The 11,778-nt window shown below is 50.4% G+C and overlaps 1 long non-coding RNA gene across 2 annotated transcripts in view; it reads right to left on the reverse strand.

Moving 5' to 3' along the window:
• LOC131509705 (uncharacterized) overlaps positions 1-10,246 on the reverse strand; it is a 30,475-nt gene extending 20,229 nt beyond the window's left edge. For both annotated transcript variants that reach the window (XR_009260662.1, XR_009260661.1), the window contains exons 1-3: positions 10,127-10,246; positions 1,211-1,344; positions 558-685 (exon numbers count right to left, since the gene is read on the reverse strand). This is a non-coding gene — a long non-coding RNA (uncharacterized LOC131509705). The remainder of the gene's footprint in view (positions 1-557; positions 686-1,210; positions 1,345-10,126) is intronic.
• Positions 10,247-11,778: the final 1,532 nt, after the last annotated feature.

Here is an 11,778-nt window from a genome sequence, read left to right on the forward strand (position 1 = left end):
AACACAACACTCCATCATACTCTGAAAAGCCTCAAGCAATGGCCGACTTGGAGTCCCTCTTCCAGACCCGCCAATGGACTTGGGAATATTGTCACAGTTACTCCGTACTCTGTTTAATACAGAAGAAAGAAGAAAGAAGAAAGAAGAAAGAAGAAAGAAGAAAGAAGAAGAAGGAGGAGGAGGAGGAGGAGGAGGAGGAAGAAGAGGAGGAGGAGGAGGAGGAGGAGGAGGGAAACACAACACTACCTAGAAGATCACGCACTGCCGGGGATCAATGACCCTGCTGTCTGGGCTCAAGCTGCCATGCGTGAAGAACACCCAACATGGGATTTCACCACAGAAGAGGGGCAGGCTCACATCTGATGACACCAGGAAGCCCTCCTTCGGGGAGTCCTAGTTGGAGCCAAAAAGTCCATGAACATGACTCAAACATCAAACCCAGTCACATAGCACCCTGGGGAGTCTCCCAGAGACTACTATGAAAGATTATGTGAAGCATGCCATGTACACACCCCATTTGACCCCAAGGCACCAGAAAGTCAACAGATGGTAAATACCTCCTTTGGGGCACAGGCTTCCCCAGATATCAGAAGAAAACTCCAGAAGTTGGAGGGCTTTGCCGGGATGAATATCACTCAGTTGATAGAGGTCGCCAATAAGGTTTTCATGAACAGAGAAGTCACAGCTGAAAGAGAAGCGGAGAGAAGACTAAGAAGCCACCCTTCTCACAGCAGAACCAAAAGGAACAGATGCTGCAAAGGTGGGAAGACCCCAACCACCAAAAGGGCGGAAGCCCAGAGCCCCCTTAGCAAGGGACCGATGTGCATACTGCAAAGAGAAGGGACACTAGGAGAATGAATGTCCGAATCGGAAGGGACCCTCAAAACCCAGCCAATATTGGGAGGAACCTCGAGGTGAGAACCTCGTTGGTCTGGCCAGGGTAGAATCGGACTGAGAGGGGCCAGGCTCTTTCTCTCTTGGCCCCCATGAGCCCACGGTCAAAATGAAAGTAGGGGGCCGAACAATAACTTTCATGGTTGACCCTGGGGCTGAACACTCCGTTGTTACTTCCCCTATGGCACCCTTAAGCCAAAAGGCAACAGCCATATTTGGGGCTACTGGGACACGGGCAATACAGCAGCTCTTCTGTCAAGCTCGACAATGTGGACTTGGGGGGGTCACAAGGTCCGGCATGAGTTCCTCTACTTACCTGACTGCTCAAGTCATCTCCTGGGCCAGGATCTGCTCTCCACACTTGGGGCCCAGATGACTTTTGAACCCACTGGATGCACTCACCTTCAATTAAACCCAAGGCAGAAGGAAACCTTGGTCTTGGCGATTACCCTGCCAAGCGAAGAAGAATGAAGACTATTCTGCACCCAGGCCTTATTCTGTAACCCCTCAGAATTCAGGCTCACATTCCCCTCCGTATGGGTTGAAGATAACCCACCTGGACTAGCTTGAAATCGGGCCCCCATCATTGTTGACCTGGTCCCTGGAGCCCAACCTCAGAGACAAAGGCAGTACCCCCTCCCACTCAAGACTAGAATGGGTTATACAAGAGCACCTGACCAAGCTCAGAGAAGCAGGTATTCGAATTGAGTGTCAGTTGGCTTGGAATACCCTGCTCTTGCCAGTCAAGAAGCCAGGAGGAGGAGACCGACCAGTACAGGATCTGAGGGCCATTAACAAAGTGACTGTTTCCTTACACCCAGTGGTTCTGAACCCATATACTCTCCTCAGCCAAATTCCGGGGTCAGCCACATGGTTTACATGCCTCGACCTGAAGGGTGCTTTCTTCTGCCTCCACCTGGCTCCTCAAAGTCAACCATTGTTTGCCTTTCAGTGGACTGAGCCCGTTACAGGGTGCCAGATGCAGCTGACCTGGATAGACACAACTTCCCCAAGGTTTCAAGAACTCGCCCACTCTTTTTGGGGAAGCACTAGCCGCAGACCTCGCCAACGTTCTGAGGGAAACCACAGGGTGTGTCCTCCTCCAATACGTAGACCACCTCCTCCTTGCCAGCGACACTGAAGACAACTGTATGAAAGGTACCAAGGCCCTCCTGCAGCTCCTATCCTACTTGGGGTACCGGGCCTCTAGGAAAAAGGCACAGATTTGTCAGCAGCAGGTCCGCTACTTAGGCTTCCTCCTCACAAAAGGAAAAAGAGAACTAGGACTGGAAAGGAAGGACGTTATCACTACACCGCCACAGCCCCAAACAAAACTAGGCTTGCATGAATTTTTAGGGGCCGCGGGGTTCTGTCGCATTTGGATTCCTGCATCCTCAGCCATAGCGAGGCCCCTCTATGACCTGTTGGGAGGGCCAGACCGGGAGCCCCTTGCATGGACTGAGGAGGCAAGGACCACTTTCACAGAAATAAAGTTGGCTCTGGGATGAGCCCCAGCCCTGAGTTTGCCTGACACAGAAGGCCCTTTATCCTCTTCGTGCATGAAAAGGAATAAATATCCCTTGGAGTGCTCACTCAGGGCATGGGGCCTTGGCAACAGCCAGTAGCCTACCTGTCAAAAAAACTTGATCCCGTGGCTGCAGGATGGCCACCGTGCCTCAGAGCACTGGCAGCCACAGTCCTGCTCATCAAGGAGGCAGACAAATTCACACTGGGACAAACACTTAATGTTAAGGTTCCACACATGGTCGTGTCCCTCACAAGCGCTCAAGGATATCATTTCCTCTCCAATTCTCAGCTAACACAATACCAAGGCCTTCTCTATGAAAACCCAGGGGTCACTCTTGAAACATTAAGAACATCAACCTGGCCACCTTCCTTCCCACGGAGGAGGGAGAACCTGACCATGACTGTTCCAAAGTAGTGGATGAAGTCTACACCAGCCGCTCAAACCTCCAAGACCAGGTTATAACAAGCCCAGAGATCACCCTGTTCAGCGATGGGAGCAGCTATTTACAAGAGGGCAGCTGAGGAGCAGGATATGTGGTAACCACAACCACCGACGTTCTGGAAGCCAAGGCCTTGCCGGAAGGATGGTCAGCACAACAAGCTGAACTGTATGCCTTAACCCGGTTCCTCATCCTTAGCAAAGGTAAACAAGTTAACATCTACACTGATTCCCATGAAGCTGATGCCTTCGCTACTGTGCAGGTGCACGGGGCCGGCTATAAGGAAAGAGGCCTCCTTACCACTGCAGGGAAAATGATCCAAAGCAAGGAAGAAATACGAAAGCTTCTTGAGGCCACCCGGCTGCCAGACAAGGTAGCCATCCTACACCATAAGGGACATCAGAAAGGAGACAACCCCATAACTCAAGGAAGTCACCCAGCTGACAAAACAGCCTGAGCGGCCACCTGTGGTGACCCGGGTGAAGCTCCTGCCTACACTATGACTCTTGCACCCCAGAGGGAAGCCTCCCCTCCCCTGTATACCAAAGAAGAAATAAGTTGGGCCTCGACAGAAGGGGGCACACTAAGCAAAGAGGGATGGTGGGTCATGCCAAATGGGCACATCTTTGTCCCCTTTGTTTTCTGTGGGAAATCACCTAGTGAAGGAACATCACCAACTCACACACCTAGGAAAAACTGCACTAGAGGCCCTCCTCAAAAAGAACAACTCTGTCAGCCAGCTGCCAGCATTATGCCGAGCTGTCAGTGAACAAGGTGGAACGTGTGCCAAAACAATGCTTCGTCTGTCCCCACGGCCCCTGCCTGGCACGTGATGGATGGGGGCCACCCCTTTCAAAGACTTAGAGGTGGACTTTACTGACATACAACCAAATAAAGGTTTCAGGTACCTTCTTGTAATAATCTGCACATATTTGGGATGGGTCGAAGCATTCCAGACCAGAACGGAAGGAAGTCGCAAAGTGGCCAAAGCTCTTCTACAGGAGATTGTGCCTTGGTTTGGTCTACCCTTAACCATACACAGTGATAATGGGCCTGCATTTGTGGCAGACATTATACAAACCCTAACAAAATCCCTCAATGTTACCTGGAAACTGTGCATTGCTTACCAACCCCAGAGCTCAGGGAAAGTAGAGCGGATGAATCGCACCCTCAAGGAAACCCTGGCTAAGTTCCACCAAGAGATTAATCTCCCATGGCCAGATCTACTACTGCTGGCCCTCCTGTGTGCCAGGTTTTTCTGCCAGCATTCTAGTCTGGTTCCATACAGATTCACTAGGGCATGAGAGACTCAAGGACTTGAGACTTGCCCACTGTGGTGTCCCCCCCACCCCTCCTGCATGTGACTTTAGCCCCTGCTCCTTTTCATCCCTTCTCCTCTTTCCTGATTAAGTTTAGTCCATCCTGCACAGAAGAGCTGCTGACTATCAAGTACAATGCCCTGCTCTCATTTCCGAAAATGGCCGCACTGGTGCTGACCCCTTCCTGCAACATCTACAGGAACTCTGACAAATACCTTCCCCCTAAAGCCCTTAAAACATTCTGCCCACCTCCCCTTTGTTAAAAGCTCTTCTGGAGCTTTCCTGTGTTCAGCACTCTACAATAAAGTCTAGGTTAATTGTGCTGGGACTGATTTTGTTTCTCCTGGGGCTCCTAGTGTGTGCATGTCAAGAAGCCTTTGATTGCTGAGGCATCCATGTCAAAGGCAGCCAGCTCCTAGCAAACCAACCCCACAAGGTCACCCACACACATAAAGCTCCCCTTTTAGCAAGTCCTGGGTAATCTAGATCACTGACTGCTTGAGTGACTCTGCTTCTCCCTTCCCTTATCCTACTTCTTGTTCTCATGTTTTAAGCCATCCGATAATCAGTGAACCCATGAAACCCTAATTATCTCATCCCAACAAATGCAGAGCCCCAGGCCCACGCATCCTCCCTCCCTCTCCACCTGAGACTATACTGTGTGGCTGTGTGGCCCTCGCACGTGCCATGGACCTGCCAGGACCTGTGAGTAATAAACCTTGTTCTCCAAAGTTCCCTGATGATTTTGCTGACGCTCTTCCTACAATATAACAAGAACCACAAGGGCTGATCCAGCTTCAACAATGGCTCCAGGAGGGGAACCCGCTGGGGGATCATCACAAGTAGTATAGGTCCAGCGGGCATTCCTGGCCTGTAGCATCACTGTGGAAAGGCTGAGATGCCTTCTTCCAGCTTAGGGTTGTCAGATTTTGCAGGTAAAATGGGACATACTTATGCTGAAAAGTGAGTCACTGTTTCTCTCAAATTCTGTGTTTTATCTGGCAGCCCTTCCCAGGTTTCCATGCATGCCTCATTTTGTCCTACTCCACGGGTGTCCTGTCTCTTTTCCTGGTGTGGCTTCTTCCTCTGATCTCTAACGCTGACACTCCAGACTCTCCTCACTTGTTTTCTGTCTACAGCCTGTGTTTGGACCTCCCCCAGTCCCACAGCCTGAAGTAACAATGATATGCTGCTACTACCTCCCAATCACATCTCCCAGCTCGGCCCTCAGCCCAGGATCCAGACACGGAGAGCCAACTTCCCACTCAGCGGTCTGAGAGGCATCTCAGGCACCCTCGGTCTAACATAGAGCTCCCAGTATCCTCATTCCACCTCTCAATCTCATCTTTCCCGTGAAAGGCATCACAGCCACCCAGCCAGTCAACACAAGAGGTGCGGATATAAACAGAAAGGGCTTGGGGTACAGAAGGTATGGATGTAATCCTCTGGACTTTATATGTATGTCTATATTGTTCAGAATTCTTCCCAATGGATGTGCACTATTTAAAAAAAAGAAAAAAACACCTTTATTTTTTAGAGCAGTCTTAGGTTCACAGAGAAATTGAGAGGAATGTACACAGAGTTCCCATATACCCCTGCCCCCAACATCCCACACGAGACAGGAGCATGTTACAACTGATGAACCCACACTGGCACATCATGATCACCCCAAGTCCAGTTTACAGTAGGGGTCACTCCTGTGTTGTACAGTTGATGGGTTTGGGCAAATGTAGAATGACATGCATCCATCATTATATCACACACAGTAGTTACACTGCCCTAAAAATCCTCTGTGCTCCACCTATTCATCCCTCTCCTCTTTTGGTGCATGAATGATTTATCATCCATTCAACAAATGTTTTGTTCCTTCCTTTTATGCAAGGAGTTTTCTAGGCACCAAGAATGCAGTGGAAAGCAAGACAGATAAAGTCCTGCTCTCAGGAAATTTGTATTCTAGAGGCAGAGACAGAAACAAACAAGAGAACAAGTAAGTGAACAAGATAAATTAAATACTGTGAATTGACAGGGACTATCCTGGGAAAGTGTAGGGTAGGGTGTGGATGGAGGATCAAAGACTCAAGAAGAGAGGGTGACATTTTAATGAACCCTAAGTATAAAAAAATTTCCCCTGAGCAGGGGTGCCTGGCTGGCTCAGTCAGAAAAGCATCCAGCTCTTGATCTCAGGGTTGCAAGTTTGAGCCCCACACTGGGTGTGGTGATTACTAAAAAATACATAAATAAAACTTAAAAAAAAAAAAAGCCAACTGTGCAAAGATCTAGGAAAGGAGCCCTGCAAGCAGACAACACCGAGTACAGAGGCACTGAGGTAGGGCAAATTTGGTGCTTCCAAGGAAGGAAAGGCAAAGAGGCCAATAAGTCTGGGGTATGTAGATACAAGAGGATGGCAGGAAAGAAGGACAAGGCAGCCGGTCACGTAGGGTCTTACAGGCAGAGCAAGGAGTACATGCTTCTTCCTCAGAGTGACTGTTTATGTTTTCAAAAGACAACTCTGTTGCTTCCCCCACTAAAAAGGGATCAGGGCCCCTGAGTGACCCCAGATCACCCCCGTGAAGCCAAAGATACACCCCAGCAATCCACAGAACATTGAGAAATGATAAATCACTGTCTGTTTAAGTCCCTAGGTTTGGCAGTACTTTGTTATGAATCAAAAGATAACTGACAATGTTCCAGCTCTGTGATTTCATTTACAGTTTAGCTGCCCTCCTCTGGGGGTGAGAGATGGTGCTGAGCTGAGGACTGCCAATGTGGGAGAAAAATCTTAGCTGCCTGTGACACTATGTACTTCAAAGATAGTTGGGTACAGAGCATCAAACCGCTGGAAGTCCATGTGAACTCTAACCTTAAAACAAGATGTATTTTCTGGCTCTGACACTTCTAAAAGTAGTCCAAAGCAACAACATGTCCCCCTAGCCTGGGGGCCATGTATCTCTGCACTCAGATTTTCATGTCTAATACTCAAAACAGGACTCTTGGAGGACAATGAATCCCATAACTTGGGGCAGGAGAAAAGATGAGACGGCTCTGGAACCCTCTGGGGTTGCTAGAAAATAAGATGCTTTCAAAGGTGTCAGAGGAGGGACTAAAATGACAAAGGAACAAAATTGTAAACAGACTACCACTGTCAATCGGTGACAACTTCAGCATCTAATAATAATATAGTATAGTTACCACTTCACAAGTTGAGTCTGCAAAGGACCATGAGTTCATTATGATATCAAAACAGAAAAGTTAAATTAATACAAAATGTATAAAGCCAATAATAAACAAAATAAATTAGCAGACAAAATCATTCACTAATTAAAGTCAGCAAAGGATGAGATACAGCCTACCAGAGAATCCTTCCTTTGTTGACTTTAGTCAGCTGCTTTTGACAACTTAATCACAACTGCTTCACTTCAGGAAGACTCACGCATGTAAGCAGGAAGGAGGGGAAAAGTCAAGACAGCACTGGGAAAAGCAGGAACCAGAGGAAGGGGAGGAGAAATCACCCATCACCACAGTCACAGGATAACCAGGGAGCGGGAAGGCTCACCGGCTGAAGGACACAGATCAGACAAGATAACCAATTAAAAAGAGGCCCAATGGGGAGCCTGGGTGGCTCAGTATGCTAAGTGTCTGACTTCAGCTCAAATCATGGTCTCACAGGTATGAGTTCAAGCCCCAGGTCGGGCTGTGTGCTGAAGGCTCGGAGCCTGGAGCCTGCTTCACATTCGGTGTCTCCCTCCCTCTTTGCCCCTCCCCTGCTCGTGCTCCATCTGTCTCTCTCTCTCAAAAATAAACATTAAAAAAAGAGGCCCAAAAGCGTTCACAAACATTAGACAATTAGACAAGCATGAACCACAAAGCTTCGTTCTCTCCTCCCAAAATGAGTAAAACCCTCTGGATGACTCACTCATGGCGGTGGGATTCAGACAGAATACAAATGAGTTTCCAAATACGCCAAGAAACCAGGTAGGCACCAGGAGGCAAGTGCCAGCAGCCGAGCTAAACTGAAGGGTTCCCTGACTGCTAAGAAAGAGGCCTCCTCTCAAGGTATAGGGCAGAGCTATGAGGACCACACAGAACAGTTCCAGAAGAAACTTGTGTGAGGGAAGCACACTGAAGAATGCCCTCTAAACTCATCAAATGTGCACCAGAGGCCCATTGGGTCAGCACCCAGCACGCATTCCTACCTACCCTGTGCCCCTTACAGTGTGGGGCCTCCGTGATCCCCCAGCAGGGAACTCACAACCCTGTGGATGGTAGTCAAGGGCACTCAGCTTCCTTGGGAACGTGGGGGTGTGTCAGAAGGAGAATGTGTTCAGATGTCATTTGCATCGACAGAAGAATACGGATGAACACACCAGGTCCTGAAGGACAGGCCTGCTGGTGAAGGCGGCCTCTGTCGGGAGAGTGGGCTGTGGACGCAGGAAAACCCTGTCCTGTAGCCCCCAGAGAGGGGGAGACCTGGGGGGGTGGCACTGACTCCAGGGCAGAGGTTCCCACCCAGCCTTTCCCCCAGAGGACACAATATGGAGACAGTGCCCCAGGACAGGCCCCCACAATAAAGAACTACCAAGGTGTCAGACCCTGCCAAGGTGTCAGAGTGTGGAGTGAGAGCCCTGCACAGCCCGTGTGCTTGGAGCCCCTTCCTCGGGCGCAGGCCTTGAGAAGGGCTGGGCAGGGGGACCTGGGCCCACCTGGCTGCCAGTCACAAGAATCTGTAAGGTCATTGCTCTTGCAGATGCCTCCTGGGGAGTCTGCCTCCACCAGACTGAGGAGGACACTGATGCGGAGCCTCCCCGTGAGTCAGGGAGAAGCTGGCCTTGAATTTAGGGCCTTTGGGCACCATGGGGCCAACACATCAGGTCTGAGACCTGGTCACCAGTACCTCATACAAACTAGTGCTCACCCCAAGGCAAGAGACAAGGCCAGTCCTAACTATTCACTGCACAGCCAAAATGCTGGAATGGATAGGCTCCACTCAGCTGCCCACTACCTGCTGTGAGGCCAAACTACCTCTGGTAGTTTTATAGGAGACCTGGTTCAGTGGGAGCACCCTGAAGTCTGCCCTGAGGGTCTGAATCCCAGCTCTTCCTCTTCCTAGATGCTGGTCCTTGGAAAAGTGAAATTTCTGTGCCTCGTCTGTTCAATGGGGACTAGAGCACCAACTTCACAAGGCTGTGAAGATTAATGTAATAATGCACTTGCATCACAGGGCACCTGGCTGGTTCTCCCACTTCAAATCCCTCAAAGCTCTAATGTTTCAGACCAGTGCCTCTTAAATTATAGCTGCATCAGAATCAGCTGGAATACTCACCTGGGTAGTTTCTGATAAGTAGGTGGGGGGACAGCAGGCCTAGTAAGCCAAGATACTGGATATGCAGGAGAGAGAGCCTCAGAAATACGTGAAGACTTGCCCAACCCTCAGTCTGGATTTCCCCAGCCTCCCCGCTCCCGCCCCAGGCACCAAACCCGCCTTGGGCCCTGGGTTTGTCTCCCTCCACCCCAGGTCCGTCATCCAGGACCCAGCCCTGGGCCCTTACCTGGATACCTCCCCAGGTGCCCCCTCTGCCCGAGGCCCCTCTGGGACCACTTTCTCTTTCCCCTTCCCGCTTTCCCTTACTTTCGCCTATTTGCAGGCCCCTGGCGTCCCACCGGACTCCCCCAGCTCTGGGTTCACGTCCTCTTCTGCGTTGCCCAGGCCCCGGACTTTCCAGGTGTGCCCCACTCCGTCCCGAGGTCCCCCTCCAAAGGCCCTGGGTTTACTCCCTCTACTGCTCATCCCCCACTCCGCGCCCCAACCCCAGCGCTTCCCCAGGGCCGGGCCTCCTCAGTGTGACATGTCCATCTACCCAGACCGCCCCCTTTGGACTCCATCGCCGCTTTACCCCAGACTTCCCGCACCCCTGCCCAGGCCCGCTTGGGGCGCAGCGCCACGCTTACCCGATCCCCTCCCGGGCAGCAGCGCGCAGGAGGCGAGCAGAAGGCGCGCGGGCCAAGGGGGGGGTTCAATGAGGAAACAGGGAATGCCAGATCTTCAGGCCAACTTGCCTGGCGGTTTCAGGACCCGGCGAAAGCGTGACGGGGCGGGGACTGGGCGGGGCTACCTGGAGGCGGGGCCCTGTTGCCCAGGGCCCGAGGGGAGGTGGGGAGGGGGTGTCCCCAGTTCCAAGGTCTCGCTGCTCGACGCAGAGCGCGCCAGAAGTCAGGGCCACGCAGACTCTGCCCCCGGGACCCTGGAGCTTGGCCTTTGTGGTGGGGACACGTGGAGCCAGAAGTCTTTCTGGGCTGTAAACCCGATTGTTTCCTGAGCGTGCCAAGCTCCTCTCCTCCTTTGCTGCAGTTAATGCTCGAAACAGCCCTTAGGGGGAGGTCGTGTGCTGAGGCCTGGTTTACAAAGAAGGAAACCGAGTCTAGGGCTGTAAAACCACTCAGGAGGAAAGGGGGCTTGAGGATCCCGTCTGTAAAGGGTGTGGGAAGACTGGCCATTCTTAAGGGACAGCTGCTTCGCCTGCAGCCAGAGCTCCATCAGCTCTCCAGGACAGCGTTTTGTTCTTGTGTTTTAACTTCTTTATTATGAGAAATGTTCACTCACGCCAAAAGTAGAATAATAAAATGGTCCCGTAAACCAATAGGCCAGCTTCCGTCATGGTCTGCATCTTGCCCTTTTTTTCCCCCATCTATATCCCTCCCCCTACACACACACTTTTTTTTTTTTTCCTGGAGTAGTTTTAAAGCATTCTGGCAGACATATTTCACCTTTAAATTCTTGAGCATGTTTCTCCAATCATTAAGGTTTTTTTTTTTCAAACATCCTCAATAATACCAGTATCACACCCAACAAACTTAGCAATACCCAGTCCAGTTCTATTTTTCCTAATTGACTCAAAACAGTCTTAACTGTTGGCCTCTTCTGACCAACATCTAAAGAGGGAGGAGAGATTTTGGGGGGACACAGCCTCAGGCAAAGTTCATCCTCATGGTTTTTGCCACAAACCTGTTCATGACCACAGAGCCGGAACATCAGTGGAATCAGACGAAAGTCCAAAATGAATGGAAACACAGGGCATGTGAATGCTAGATATTTAACAAGATTTAGTCCTATGCTATATTATTTCAGCAAAAGACAAATCTGCATGTTAAACACAAATACATATATAGATATATATAGATATATTCTACAGGTTTACAGACACCCTGATTTTCAGCAGGTGTCCTGTCCTATATCTGGGTTGGGTACTGCCTGCACACCTCCTTATCCACCTAGGCTTCTGGGGCCAGCCATCCTCTGGCACCTCCTGCCCTCCCCAAGGAAAGAGGATTCATGTCTACTGGTAGCCAGTAATCCTGCCCTAAACTTTCCAGACAATGCTCCAGCTCCCAGTCCTGGGAATTCTGAATGGCTCCAAGCCCACTGCTAGGATATATACTCAGATCAGTGCCCCAGAGAATGAACCAGTTGTGGGGCATGACCTGTGTCTTTATACAAGAGTCCAAGAATTCTACATTTGAACCTGACCTCCCAAGTTGCTATGGAAGTACATTTGTCAAGGCCAGAAAACAGAATAGACTCTATTTTACAGCTATGTTTTCCT

This window comes from Neofelis nebulosa, chromosome 4, assembly GCF_028018385.1.
Source record: "Neofelis nebulosa isolate mNeoNeb1 chromosome 4, mNeoNeb1.pri, whole genome shotgun sequence".
Lineage (NCBI taxonomy): Eukaryota > Metazoa > Chordata > Mammalia > Carnivora > Felidae > Neofelis > Neofelis nebulosa.